Below are 13,220 nucleotides of genomic sequence, written 5' to 3' on the forward strand. Positions count from 1 at the left end.
AATAACTTCCAAATCATGCTAGTTAGCGCTTTGCTTTCTTCTAGTCGTATCTAGCGCTGGGTGTTACCTTTCCAAAACATATCCTAGCTTTACAATCCATGCCATACAGCCGGAGCTACATGGTGCACAAGTCAAATCCATTTTAGCCATGTTTCATTTTTGCCTATTTTTGACCACTCGTATCACCCTTCCAGAGTGGTCCGATCTTCTCGCTGTCTATGGCCGACTTTTAGGTCTCGTAGAGGCAAACTTATAAGTATTCTACGTCAACCCGCTATCTCTTACCGCCTGCTCGGTATTCTTGGTCTTGTGTGATTTTTGGCCATTTTGGTATTATTTTTCCACTTTGTCGCTTAATAACTCAGTTTTGCTCAACACTTAGCGCTTCGGTTGTTTGGGATTATAGTTAGCGCTCGGTTCGACCTTTCCAACACTGATCTTAGCTTTTCGATCCGTTCCATACAGCCTGAGTTATTCGCGATACCGTGTTTCAACCCATTTCTCAAGTCTCGTTTTGGTCCAACTTTGAACCAGCCATATCACCCTGATGGGTACCTCCGATCTTCTCGCTCTATATTGGCCAAAGTTAGGTCTTGTGGTAACGTACTTATGATTGTTCTACGCCGTGTTCGTAGCTCTTATCGTTCGCCCGCTATTTTCGATCATAAGGTGAATTTTCGCCTCTAAACCACCATTTTTCACCTTTGCCCTCTAATATGACCGACTTGCTCAACACCTAGCGCTTCGCTTGGTAGGACACATAGCTAGTGCTCGTCAAGACCTTTCCAACGCATATCCAAGCTTTCCGATCCGAGCCATACAGCCTGAGCTATAGGCGATACCGTTTTTCCCATTTTCTTGGTCACATGCACTTTAGGGTACCCCTTTTTGCTTTTGACCCTTAATACCTCCTCCGGGTCACTAGTAGGCGCTTAGCTTGGTAGGAAACATAGCTAGAGCAGGCCTTCACCTTTCCAAAACTGCCTCAAGTGTACCGATCCGACATCTAGAACCAAAGTTATGGTCATTCCTATCATGCTCTACTTTCATGGTCAACCTCCACCAAGCACACCTAGGTTGGACCAACTTTCACCAACTCATCTCGAACCCCAAATTTGCTTCGACCTACTAGGTTTCCCTAGTAAAGTGGTCAAAACATCCATTACAACACGACTGGTCTTTCTGGTGGTCGACCTAGGCGACTTTGTTCGACGACCACCACCCCATGGAACTAAAAGACGTCCCTTGATACGGACCACCGATACATTTTCCGGCCTGTCTAAACTACACTCATCGAAATTTTTTTGGGTCCCCACCGTCATACAAGTTTGCCTAGGTCAAGTTTTTCTTCCGGATCGGCCGCGGACCTCACTTTTCATTATCTAGGGAGGCCATAGGGCCCCAAAAGGGGTTTTTTAAAATTTTCGACACTTTCGACTTTGGTCGGATTTTTTCCGATTTTGGTCCGACCTAGGGACTTGGTGGTCCAAGGAGCCTCGGGACCAAACTTTTTTCTCAGGGGTCCCTACCTCCATACAACTTTGCCTAGGTCAATTTTTTGTTCCAAATCGACCGCGGATTTCACTTTTCAATATCTGGGGCTCGTGTAGAGTCCGAATATGAGGTTTTCTCATTTTTCGACATTTTCGACTTTTTTCGACTTTTTTCGGGTTTTTCGACCTAGGGGTCCGCCGAACAAATTTTGGGTCAAAAATTTTTATTGAACTAGTCGAAAGTACGCAAAAAGATAAGACTTTTTGCCGAAGACACCATGCCCCGGAACCGACTCCTTCCCCTTCAAAATTGGGGACAAACGTGATTTTTGAAACTTTTCCTTAGGGAGCCCAAGACTTAGAAAATTTTCAAATTCTCGATTTTTCGATTGCGAGCTAGCGCTTTGCGGTCTTCGGCAATGTTGTAGATCTCGACGAGATAAGACTTTTTGGTCAAGGGACATTTTGCCCTCCGACCCCTCCTTCCCCCCGCAAATCGCCCCCCAAAGTGCAATTTTTGCATTTTCACCTCTTTGCACGCACTGTTCGGCCCAAATGGCCACTTTCTATGGGTCTGAGCGCTTTGCGGTCTTCGGCAAACTTTTAGAGCGTACCAAGTCCTAATTATAATTCTTCTACACCACCTTCGTACCTCTTCATCCCTGGCCGCTATTCGCGTACCAAGGTAATTTTTGTTCATTTTGTCAACATTTTTCATCTTTGACTGCTTATATCGGCCTTGCCATGAACCGATAGCGCTTCGCTGTGTTCTAACGTAAGTTAGTACTGCTCAATACCTTTCCAAATCATGTCTTAGATTGTCATTTGCTTGCATACAGCCGGAGCTATGAGCGATACCGTAAAAAGTACCGAAACTTGGAAAAATCCTTTGATCGCCCATATCCCCCCTTTGGGGGCCAGATATCGAAAAAAGTTCTGATTCAAAAAGTTGCGCATTAACGTGTTCTAGTTATGCCTAGAACATTTCACTTCGCTAGCTGGCCTGCAACTTAGCCGTAATTGGGATTTTAGGGTGTTCTTGGAGGGCCCATTTCCTGCGACTTGGTATCTTTTGGGCCCAATGTTTCTCTAATATCTCCACGAGTTTTCCAGATAGCCTTTTCAAACTTTCAGGGTGCCTAGAACACCTCAAGACCTTTCCAACGCTATGCCGTTTGCCTAGCTCGGACATCTACAGCCAAAGTTATTCGAGGTACACGGTACCTTACCCTGTTTTCTCAGTACTTGGTCGAAAATTTCGATCAGCCATATGACCGACTTGGACAACCCTGAGCGGGTTGGCCCCATATAACTAAACTTTCGTCTCGTGGAGGCAAACTTATAAATATTCCACGTCAACTCGCTATCTCGTACCGCCTTGACGGTATACTTGGTCCAAGGGCCATTTCCAGCGACTTGGTCGCAATTTCGCTCTAAGTTTCGCTAATACCTTCGTCCGTGGACATGGTGATTTTTTGTTCGTATTTTTCCTTGATAGTCCCACTCAAGACTATTCCATACCAGAGCCAAGCGTCCCGCTAAGTGCCATACAGCCTGAGCAGTAATTCATGAAAGGTACCTCTACCAGTTTTTGCCATACTTGGGTACAAACTTTGTATCGCCCATATCTCCACTTTGGAGGCCAGCCAGCACCTTGGCCTCATATACTTTTTTGTTGGTCATACCATGCACCAAATATAATTTTTCTACGCCAACTTGCTATCTCTTCTCCAACTTGCCGTTATTCTTGGTCCAAGACCCATTTCATTCGTTTTCGGACCCATTTTGCTATATGTTTCACTAATAGCTTCGGCCATGGACAAGCTGATTTTCTATTTGTATTTTTGCTTGATAGTCCCACTCAAGACCATTCCAAATCACATCGCAACTTGTCGCTCGGTGGCAAACTGACCGAGTTATAATTCATGAAAGGTACCTCTTCTTGGTACACCACATGGTCGGCCCAAACCATAAACCGACCAAACGACCGACTTGGAGCACCCTGACCGGGTTGCCCCCATATAATGAAAGTTGCGTCTCTACACGCCCAACTTATGAATATTCTACGCCTAGTCGCTATCTCTTACCGGTAAGCCGGTATTCACCTTCCAAGGGTGATTTTGGTCAAGTGCCATTTCCTGCGACTTGGTCCCCGAATTGGACCATCATCACCTAATATCTCCGTGGTCTTTCAACTCAGCCTCATAAAACTTTCAGGGTAGATAGGTCTCCCCAAGACCTTTCCAACGGTGAGCCGTTTGCCTCGCTCGGCCATCTACAGCCGAAGTTATTAATGGTACTTGGTACCTTACCCTGTTTTTTCCATACTTGTTCGTACTTGGGTACAAACTTTGGATCGCCCATATCTCCACTTTGGAGGCCAGCCAGCACCTTGGCCTCATATACTTTTTTGTTGGTCATACCATGCACCAAATATAATTGTTCTACACCAACTTGCTATCTCTTCTCCAACTTGCCGTTATTCTTGGTCCAAGTCCCATTTCATTCGTTTTCGGACCCATTTTGCCATATGTTTCACTAATAGCTTCGCCCATAGACAAGCTGATTTTCTGTTCGTATTTTTCCCAAATAGTCCCACTCAGGGCCATTCCAAATCACATCGTAGCTTGTTGCTCGGTGGCAAACTGACCGAGTTATAGTTCATGAAAGTTACCTCAACTTGGTACAACACGTGGTCGGTCCAAACCATCAACCAACCATATGACCAACTTCGAGTCGAGCTAGCGGCTTGGCCCCATATAATCAAATGCGTGTCTTAGTAAGGGCTACTGACGGTCAGAACAATGTAACTCGCTAGCTCGTGCGCAAACTTGTGTTTTGGTCGAATATTGGGTGTTCGTGTGCCACTTCGGGTAACACGGACTTTGGTGCAACTTCACCACTTGTGCACTTAATAACTTCTCGGTCGTTCAAGTCTATGCCTTCAAACTCTCAGGGTAGTTAGGTCTCATCGAGACCTTTCCAACGCTATGTCTTTGTCTTGCTCGGCCATCCACAGCCCGAGTTATTCGAGGTACACCGTACCTTACCCTGTTTTTTCCTCATTTGGGTGCAAACCTTAGAACACCCATATGGCCCACTTGGAGACTAGCTGGCGCTGTGGCCCCATATAATGATAAGTGCGCCTTGACTAGGGCTACTGACGGTCAGAACATTTCAACTTGCTAGCTCGGGCCCACACTTGTGTTTTTCTCGAATATATGGTTCAAGTGTGCCACTTTGGGCACTTATGGACATTTTGTCCCCACACAACTTTCTTGCCTTGGTAGATAGGGTCTTGTGTTCTCGGGCAAAAAGATGCACCAAGATATGGTCTAACTTTCGTTCCTTTACCGCAAAGCGCTATCTCCAACACCCGAGGAGATAGAAAGTGATTATGTTCGGTATATCGGTCTTCCATGGCCTACTATGGTAAGCCCCTGCAGGTATGCAACCGAAGGTGCTTGGTACATTTATTTGGTGCAATATCGGTGCAAAGTAGGTGTTTCCTTGATCGGGCTATAACTTTCTTGGTTGATGTTGGATTGCTTTGCGGTCTTCGGGGGATAGTTAGGGAACATGTTGGCCAACATTTTCTTATTCCTCAGCCTGGCCGTACCTCTTACCGTCTAGGCGGTATTCATGCTCTAAGTTGGAACTTGTGTTCCTTCGGGCAACTTTTCTGAATTTGACGCTTTATAACTTCCGTTCATATGCAGTCTAAGCTCTGCAACTCTCAGGAAAGCTAGTACTACTCATTTCCTTTCCATATCAGTCTTTGGCTTGTCGATCCGATGTCTACAGCCTTAGTTATTCACGTTCCCTGTGAAGGTAGGTTGTTGCCCATTTTCCAGTTCATGTGGTAACATTCCCGGACTTTGCCGGCTTTCTCTTCATGTGGTAACTTGCTTGCTCATGTGGTAACTTGATAGTGTATTTCCGACAGACCCAATCTCGGACTTAGCCAATTTTTCCCTTCATATTATATGAATCCATCACTAGGCCATCTTGCTTGCTTGTGTGGTAACTTGAAAGTGTATGTCTGACAGACCCAATCTGGGACTTAGCCGATTTTTCTCTTCATATCATATGGATCCATCACTAGGCCATCTTGCTTGCTTGTGTGGTAACTTGATAGTGTATTTCCGACAGACTCAATCTCGGACTTAGCCGATTTTTCTCTTCATATTATATGGATCCATCACTAGGCCATGTTGCTTGCTTGTGTGGTAACTTGATAGTGTATTTCTGACAGACCCAATCTCGGACTTAGCCGATTTTTCTCTTCATATCATATGGATCCATCCTTAGGCCATCTTGCTTGCTTGTGTGGTAACTTGATAGTGTATTTCTGACAGACCCAATCTCGGACTTAGCCGATTTTTCTCTTCATATTATATGGATCCATCACTAGGCCATGTTGCTTGCTTGTGTGGTAACTTGATAGTGTATTTCTGACAGACCCAATCTTGGACTTGGCCGATTTTTCTGTTCATATCATATGGATCCATCCTTAGGCCATCTTGCTTGCTTGTGTGGTAACTTTGAAGTGTATTTCTGACAGACCCAATCTGGGACTTAGCCGATTTTTCTCTTCATATTATATGGATCCATCACTAGGCCATCTTGCTTGCTCATGTGGTAACTTGGAAGTGTATGTCTGACAGACCCAATCTGGGACTTAGCCGATTTTTCTCTTCATATCATATGGATCCATCACTAGGCCATCTTGCTTGCTTGTGTGGTAACTTGGAAGTGTATTTCTGACAGACCCAATCTGGGACTTAGCCGATTTTTCTCTTCATATTATATGGATCCTGGACTTAGCCGATTTTTCTCTTCATATCATATGGATCCATCACTAGGCCATCTTGCTTGCTTGCGTGGTAACTTGGAAGTGTATGTCTGACAGACCCAATCTGGGACTTAGCCGATTTTTCTCTTCATATCATATGGATCCATCACTAGGCCATCTTGCTTGCTTGTGTGGTAACTTGGAAGTGTATTTCTGACAGACCCAATCTGGGACTTAGCCGATTTTTCTCTTCATATTATATGGATCCTGGACTTAGCCGATTTTTCTCTTCATATCATATGGATCCATCACTAGGCCATCTTGCTTGCTTGCGTGGTAACTTGGAAGTGTATTTCTGACAGACCCAATCTCGGACTTAGCCGATTTTTCTCTTCATATCATATGGATCCATCACTAGGCCATCTTGCTTGCTTGTGTGGTAACTTGGAAGTGTATTTCTGACAGACCCAATCTGGGACTTAGCCGATTTTTCTCTTCATATTATATGGATCCTGGACTTAGCCGATTTTTCTCTTCATATCATATGGATCCATCACTAGGCCATCTTGCTTGCTTGTGTGGTAACTTGGAAGTGTATTTCTGACAGACCCAATCTGGGACTTAGCCGATTTTTCTCTTCATATCATATGGATCCATCACTAGGCCATCTTGCTTGCTTGTGTGGTAACTTGGAAGTGTATTTCTGACAGACCCAATCTGGGACTTAGCCGATTTTTCTCTTCATATTATATGGATCCTGGACTTAGCCGATTTTTCTCTTCATATCATATGGATCCATCACTAGGCCATCTTGCTTGCTTGTGTGGTAACTTGGAAGTGTATTTCTGACAGACCCAATCTGGGACTTAGCCGATTTTTCTCTTCATATCATATGGATCCATCACTAGGCCATCTTGCTTGCTTGTGTGGTAACTTGGAAGTGTATTTCTGACAGACCCAATCTGGGACTTAGCCGATTTTTCTCTTCATATTATATGGATCCTGGACTTAGCCGATTTTTCTCTTCATATCATATGGATCCATCACTAGGCCATCTTGCTTGCTTGTGTGGTAACTTGGAAGTGTATTTCTGACAGACCCAATCTGGGACTTAGCCGATTTTTCTCTTCATATCATATGGATCCATCACTAGGCCATCTTGCTTGCTTGTGTGGTAACTTGGAAGTGTATTTCTGACAGACCCAATCTGGGACTTAGCCGATTTTTCTCTTCATATTATATGGATCCTGGACTTAGCCGATTTTTCTCTTCATATCATATGGATCCATCACTAGGCCATCTTGCTTGCTTGTGTGGTAACTTGGAAGTGTATTTCTGACAGACCCAATCTGGGACTTAGCCGATTTTTCTCTTCATATTATATGGATCCTGGACTTAGCCGATTTTTCTCTTCATATCATATGGATCCATCATTAGGCCATCTTGCTTGCTTGTGTGGTAACTTGATAGTGTATTTCCGACAGACCCAATCTCGGACTTAGCCGATTTTTCTCTTCATATTATATGGTTCCATCACTAGGCCATCTTGCTTGCTTGTGTGGTATCTTGAAAGTGTATGTCTGACAGACCCAATCTCGGACTTAGCCGACTTTTCTCTTCATATAATATGGATCCTGGACTTAGCCTGTTATTAGGTTATTATATATGGATCCTGGACTTAGCCGATTATTAGGTTATTATATATGGATCCTGGACTTAGCCGATTTTTCTCTTCATATAATATGGATCCGGGACTTAGCCGATTATTAGGTTATTATATATGGATCCTGGACTAAGCCGATATTTCTCTTCATATAATATGGATCCGGGACTTAGCCAATTTTTCTCTTCATATAATATGGATCCGGGACTTAGCCGATTTTTCTCTTCATATAATATGGATCCGGGACTTAGCCAATTTTTCTCTTCATGTGGTAACGTATGCCAATCGCTCACAAGTCATGGGATAAGGGTACTTGTGTTCTTCCATCTTCTAAGTCCCGCACGGGGACATCGTGATCGCCCCAAGTCCGGAATAGCGCCAAGTCAAGCCCCACGGTGGCCGTGCAGGACCTGTTAGCGGCGGCCCCACTGACAGCACTAATCCGGACTTAGAAATTATATCTTTCTAATCGAACACCACACACGCAACACCACCATACCACCATCTCCTTGCAAGTACCTAAGTACCCGCAACTCCATGGTGAAGGCAATGTCACTCCATCACCAACCTCTTTGCATTGCAAGCACTTGCGTACCTACAACACTCCGAAGAAGGCAACGGCGCGCGATGCTCGACTCCACACACCTCACCACACCACACCACCGATGGCCAGCCAGCCAGCCAGCCCAGCTAAGGGCTAACCCACCAACCAACCACCAATGGCCTAGGCCAGCCGGATCCCACCTTCAAGTCCAAGCACAGCCAAGTGCAAGTACCGCCAAGTGTTCACCAACCAACCATCACACCAGGTCAGCCGGCCAGTACCCACCTTCAAGTGCCATTACCCTCGGGTGCAAGCCCAATCAAGTGTTAACCAACCAACCCGGCCAAGGCAGCCAACAGGCCGGCACCCTACAGCACCGACCCGCCATCACCACCTCAACCGTTGACCATGCAAGTGGCCTCGGACAACAGGTGACACCCGAAGTACATCCGAAGAACGTATATCAAGTGTTTGCTCACCAAGTCCTCAACCAACCCCAAGTACCCGGAGGTACCCAGAGTGTTGGATCCGCCAACCCGTCCCGGCACTCCAAGTCCTCGCGAACCCAAAGTGTTTGCCCGGTAGGGCCATTGTATCACAACGCTTGCGACCATGCAAGTGGCCTCGAACAAGGTGACAGGGGTATCTTCACCAAGTTCTCAACCAACCCCAAGTACCCGGAGGTACCCAGAGTGTTGGGTCCGCCAACCACTACCAGCACTCCAAGTCCTCGCGAACATAAAGTGTTTGCCCGGTAGGGCCATTAGACCACAACGCTTGCTAACCATGCAAGTGGTCTCGGACAACAGGTGACACCCGAAGTACATCCGGAGAGTGTACAACAAGTGTTTGTTCACCAAGTCCTCAACCAACCCCAAGTACCCGGAGGTACCCAGAGTGTTGGATCCGCCAACCCGTCCCGGCACTCCAAGTCCTTGCGAACCCAAAGTGTTTGCCCGGTAGGGCCATTGAATCACAACGCTTGCTACCATGCAAGTGGCCTCGGACAACAGGTGACACCCGAAGTACATCCGGAGAGTGTACAACAAGTGTTTGTTCACCAAGTCCTCAACCAACCCCAAGTACCCGGAGGTACCCAGAGTGTTGGATCCGCCAACCCGTCCCGGCACTCCAAGTCCTTGCGAACCCAAAGTGTTTGCCCGGTAGGGCCATTGAATCACAACGCTTGCTAACCATGCAAGTGGTCTCGGACAACAGGTGACACCCGAAGTACATCCGGAGAGTGTATATCAAGTGTTTGTTCACCAAGTCCTCAACCAACCCCAAGTACCCGGAGGTACCCAGAGTGTTGGATCCGCCAACCCGTCCCGGCACTCTAAGTCCTTGCGAACCCAAAGTGTTTGCCCGGTTGGGCCATTAGATCACAACGCTTGCTAACCATGCAAGTGGTCTGGAGTATAGGTGATACTGACATACCACCGAGATGGTACATCTAGTATTGGGTCACCAAAACCAAACCAACCCCAAGTATCAACCCGGCATACTCAGAGTGATGGATCCGCCAACCCGTCCCGGCACTCCAAGTCCTTGACGAACCGAAAGTGTTTGCCCGGTAAGGCCATTAGATCACAACGCTTGCTACCCCACGGCGAGCTAAACATGCAAGTGGTCTTAGGCAACAGGTGACACCCGAAATTCATCCGAAGATGGAATATCAAGTGTTTAATCACCAAGCCAGCATCCAAACACCAAGTACCCCGGGAGGACCCGATGCGTTGCGACCATCTCCAAGTTCTTGACGAACCCGCAGTGAAAGGCGGTAAGGCCTCTGGGCCGCAACGCTCGCATGTGTTAACCCGCAAACACCACTGACCGGTCGGTCCACCGCAAGGGTGGGTCCAACTAGTCCACACACGGTATGCCGCATGTGCCCCCCGGGGGGAGCACACCGCACACAACCACCAAGCATGGGTCGCCTGAAAGGATCGAAATGTACATCTCTCTTCAATGCGTAGCGCCCAGCCTGCAAACCCGTCGTTTTCGGGTGGTCTTAGGAGTCGAAACTATTCTTGGAAGATCGGCAAGCACAACGCCTTTTCCCACTTCAGGTACTTCGGCGAGCGCACTCGCGATAGGCTCAGTTTGAGGGTTTCCAATAAATGGAAAGAGTCTATAGAAGACTCAATCCGGTCTCGTGATGTTATTAGCCATCTAGCTAACGACTCCTATACATATACTACCAGCCTGGTTCGGTTACGACCTTAGAGGCGTTCAGGCATAATCCGACGGACGTAGCGTCATACCAAAGTCCGCTCGGACTAGTATTGAGCCATTGGTCCGTACCTGTGGTTCCTCTCGTACTGCACAGGAATTCCATTGAGATAGTACTTGCACACCAGTAGGGTAAAACTAACCTGTCTCACGACGGTCTAAACCCAGCTCACGTTCCCTTGAAAGGGTGAACAATCCTACGCTTTGTGAATTTTGCTTCGCAATGATAGGAAGAGCCGACATCGAAGGATCAAAAAGCCACGTCGCTATGAACGCTTGGCGGCCACAAGCCAGTTATCCCTGTTGATCGTCCTCGAGGCCAACGAGGGCAAGGCCTTCCTCGACACATACAGGGCAGTGCGTTCCAAGACCAATGTGGATCAGTTCGTGGCGAGGGTTTGCCGCACAGGGGAGCGGAAGCTGTCGCTGTGGCTGAAGCCGAACACGGACTGCGAGAGTGTGCTGGCCGATGTCAGCGAAGCCATCAAGGAGGATGGAGTGGCCCACCTCCTTGTCGACAAGCAGACGGCCGCGATTACAGGAATAGACATGCTGGCGACTGTCGACGACTTGATTTCGGCGATTAAGCGACAGGCGGGGCTGACGGTTCCGGGCGAGGCAGTTCGGCTGTGGCGGCGGTACGACGGGCTGCAGAAAGCCCATATCAAGCTGCCGCGCGGGCAGTGCCAGCTTCTCGACGGTCACCGGGTCACCATTGGGAACACGAGTTGCATCGTGCAGGCGCTCGCATCGGTCCCTGCAGGAGAGCAGCTCTGCTACCGCTGCTTTGGCAAGGGGCACCGCTCTCGCGAGTGCACCGGCCCTGACTACTCCAAGTGCTGCTTCCGGTGCGGATCGAAGCAGCACAAGGCCAAGGAGTGCAGCTCGGGCCCCAAGTGCCTTACGTGTTCCGGACAACATCAGACAGGTTCACCGGTTTGCAGCGGAAGTAGACAGCCGTCATGTTCCCGCTAGCTTCGAACACCACTGTTAGAGGGCGTGACGCTGGGTTGAAGATCCTCCAGATCAACTTGGCGCGCAGCAGGGTAGCACAAGACCTCATGCTCCAGACCGCACGGGAGCAAAGGATCGACATTGTGCTGGCGTCGGAGATCTACCGTGTTCCACCCAATAACGGGAACTGGGCGGTGGACTTGACAGCGAAGGCAGCTGTTATAACGACCGGAGCCTTGCCCATACAGCGAGTCTGGGCAAGTAGGGTAGGACTGGTGTCGGTCCAGGTGGCGGGGGTGACCTTCATCTCTTGCTACGCCCCACCAACACCGGGATGGACGGACGAGGACTACCAGCGGCTGCTCGACGAGATCGATATCGAGGCCAGAGCACACCCCCTCGTAGTCTTGGCGGGCGACTTCAATGCCTGGCACGTGCGATGGGGCAGCGCGAGGACGAAGCCGCGTGGTGAAGATCTCGCCGAGGTCGTCGACCAGCTTGACCTGGCGATCTTGAACCGCGGCAGTGTGCCCACGTTCGTCGGCAACGGCAGTGCTACTGAAAGTGTGGTCGATGTGTCCTTCGCCAGTCCGGCCATTGAACCCGGTAACGACTGGCGGGTGCTCGACACTTTCACCAACAGTGACCACAGATACGTGAGATTCAGCGTATCCGCGACACCAGTCAGCAGCGCTTCACCACACCAGCAGAGGCAACCGCAACAACAGCACCAGCATCGCGACCGGCAGCGACAACGCGAGCAGATTGGACCGAGATGGAAGTTGCGTCAATTCCATCCCGAAGCCTTCCAGATCGCGCTCCAGGCTTCCGGGTTTGCCGAAGCGGCTGTATCACCGGCGACTCTCACCGCTGGACTTACTAGAGCCTGCGATGAGGTGATGCAGAGGGCACCGCCAGCGCAGTTTTTGGTGAGACCGGAAATGTACTGGTGGACGCAGGAAATCGGCCTTCTCAGGGAGCAGTGCAAGTCATCTGAGGATGCGATTTTGACCGCCGGAACCGGTGCACAGCGAGAGTTGGCCAGAGAACGGCACAGGAGCTGTAAGAAGGAACTCGCCCGTGCCATCAAGGCAAGCAAGGACCGTAGCTTTGATGAGATGATTGCGGAAGCTGAGGACAACGTCTTCGGCACTGCCTACAAGGTAGTAACGTCACGCCTTAAGGGTAGCCGCGTCCCCCCGGAGCGAGATCCTGCGATTCTACAGCACGTCGTGTCGGAACTCTTCCCGGATCATGGCACTTTTGAGTGGCCTGCACCGGATCTGGTCGATTGGGGGCAGACAACGCAGGAACCAGTGAGGGAGGTGTCGGATGAGGAGCTCTTGGCGATCGCGGCGCGGATGGTGCCCACTAAGGCCCCGGGACCCGATGGCATCATCAATGCGGCACTGAGGGTCGCTGTTCGCGAGCACACGGAGACGTTCCGCCGCGTGTTCCAGGAGTGCTTCGATCAATGCACCTTTCCCGCTGACTGGAAGCGACAACGACTTGCTTTGCTACCCAAGTTCGGAAGACCTC

The 13,220-nt window shown here is 48.9% G+C and overlaps 1 pseudogene; it reads right to left on the bottom strand.

Annotated features, from left to right (window-relative positions):
• Nucleotides 1–10,408: 10,408 nt before the first annotated feature.
• Nucleotides 10,409–13,220, bottom strand: part of LOC131291691 (large subunit ribosomal RNA) — an 8,720-nt pseudogene continuing 5,908 nt past the window's right edge.

The sequence above is a fragment of the Anopheles ziemanni genome (assembly GCF_943734765.1).
Source record: "Anopheles ziemanni chromosome X unlocalized genomic scaffold, idAnoZiCoDA_A2_x.2 X_unloc_127, whole genome shotgun sequence".
Taxonomy (NCBI): Eukaryota; Metazoa; Arthropoda; class Insecta; order Diptera; family Culicidae; genus Anopheles; species Anopheles ziemanni.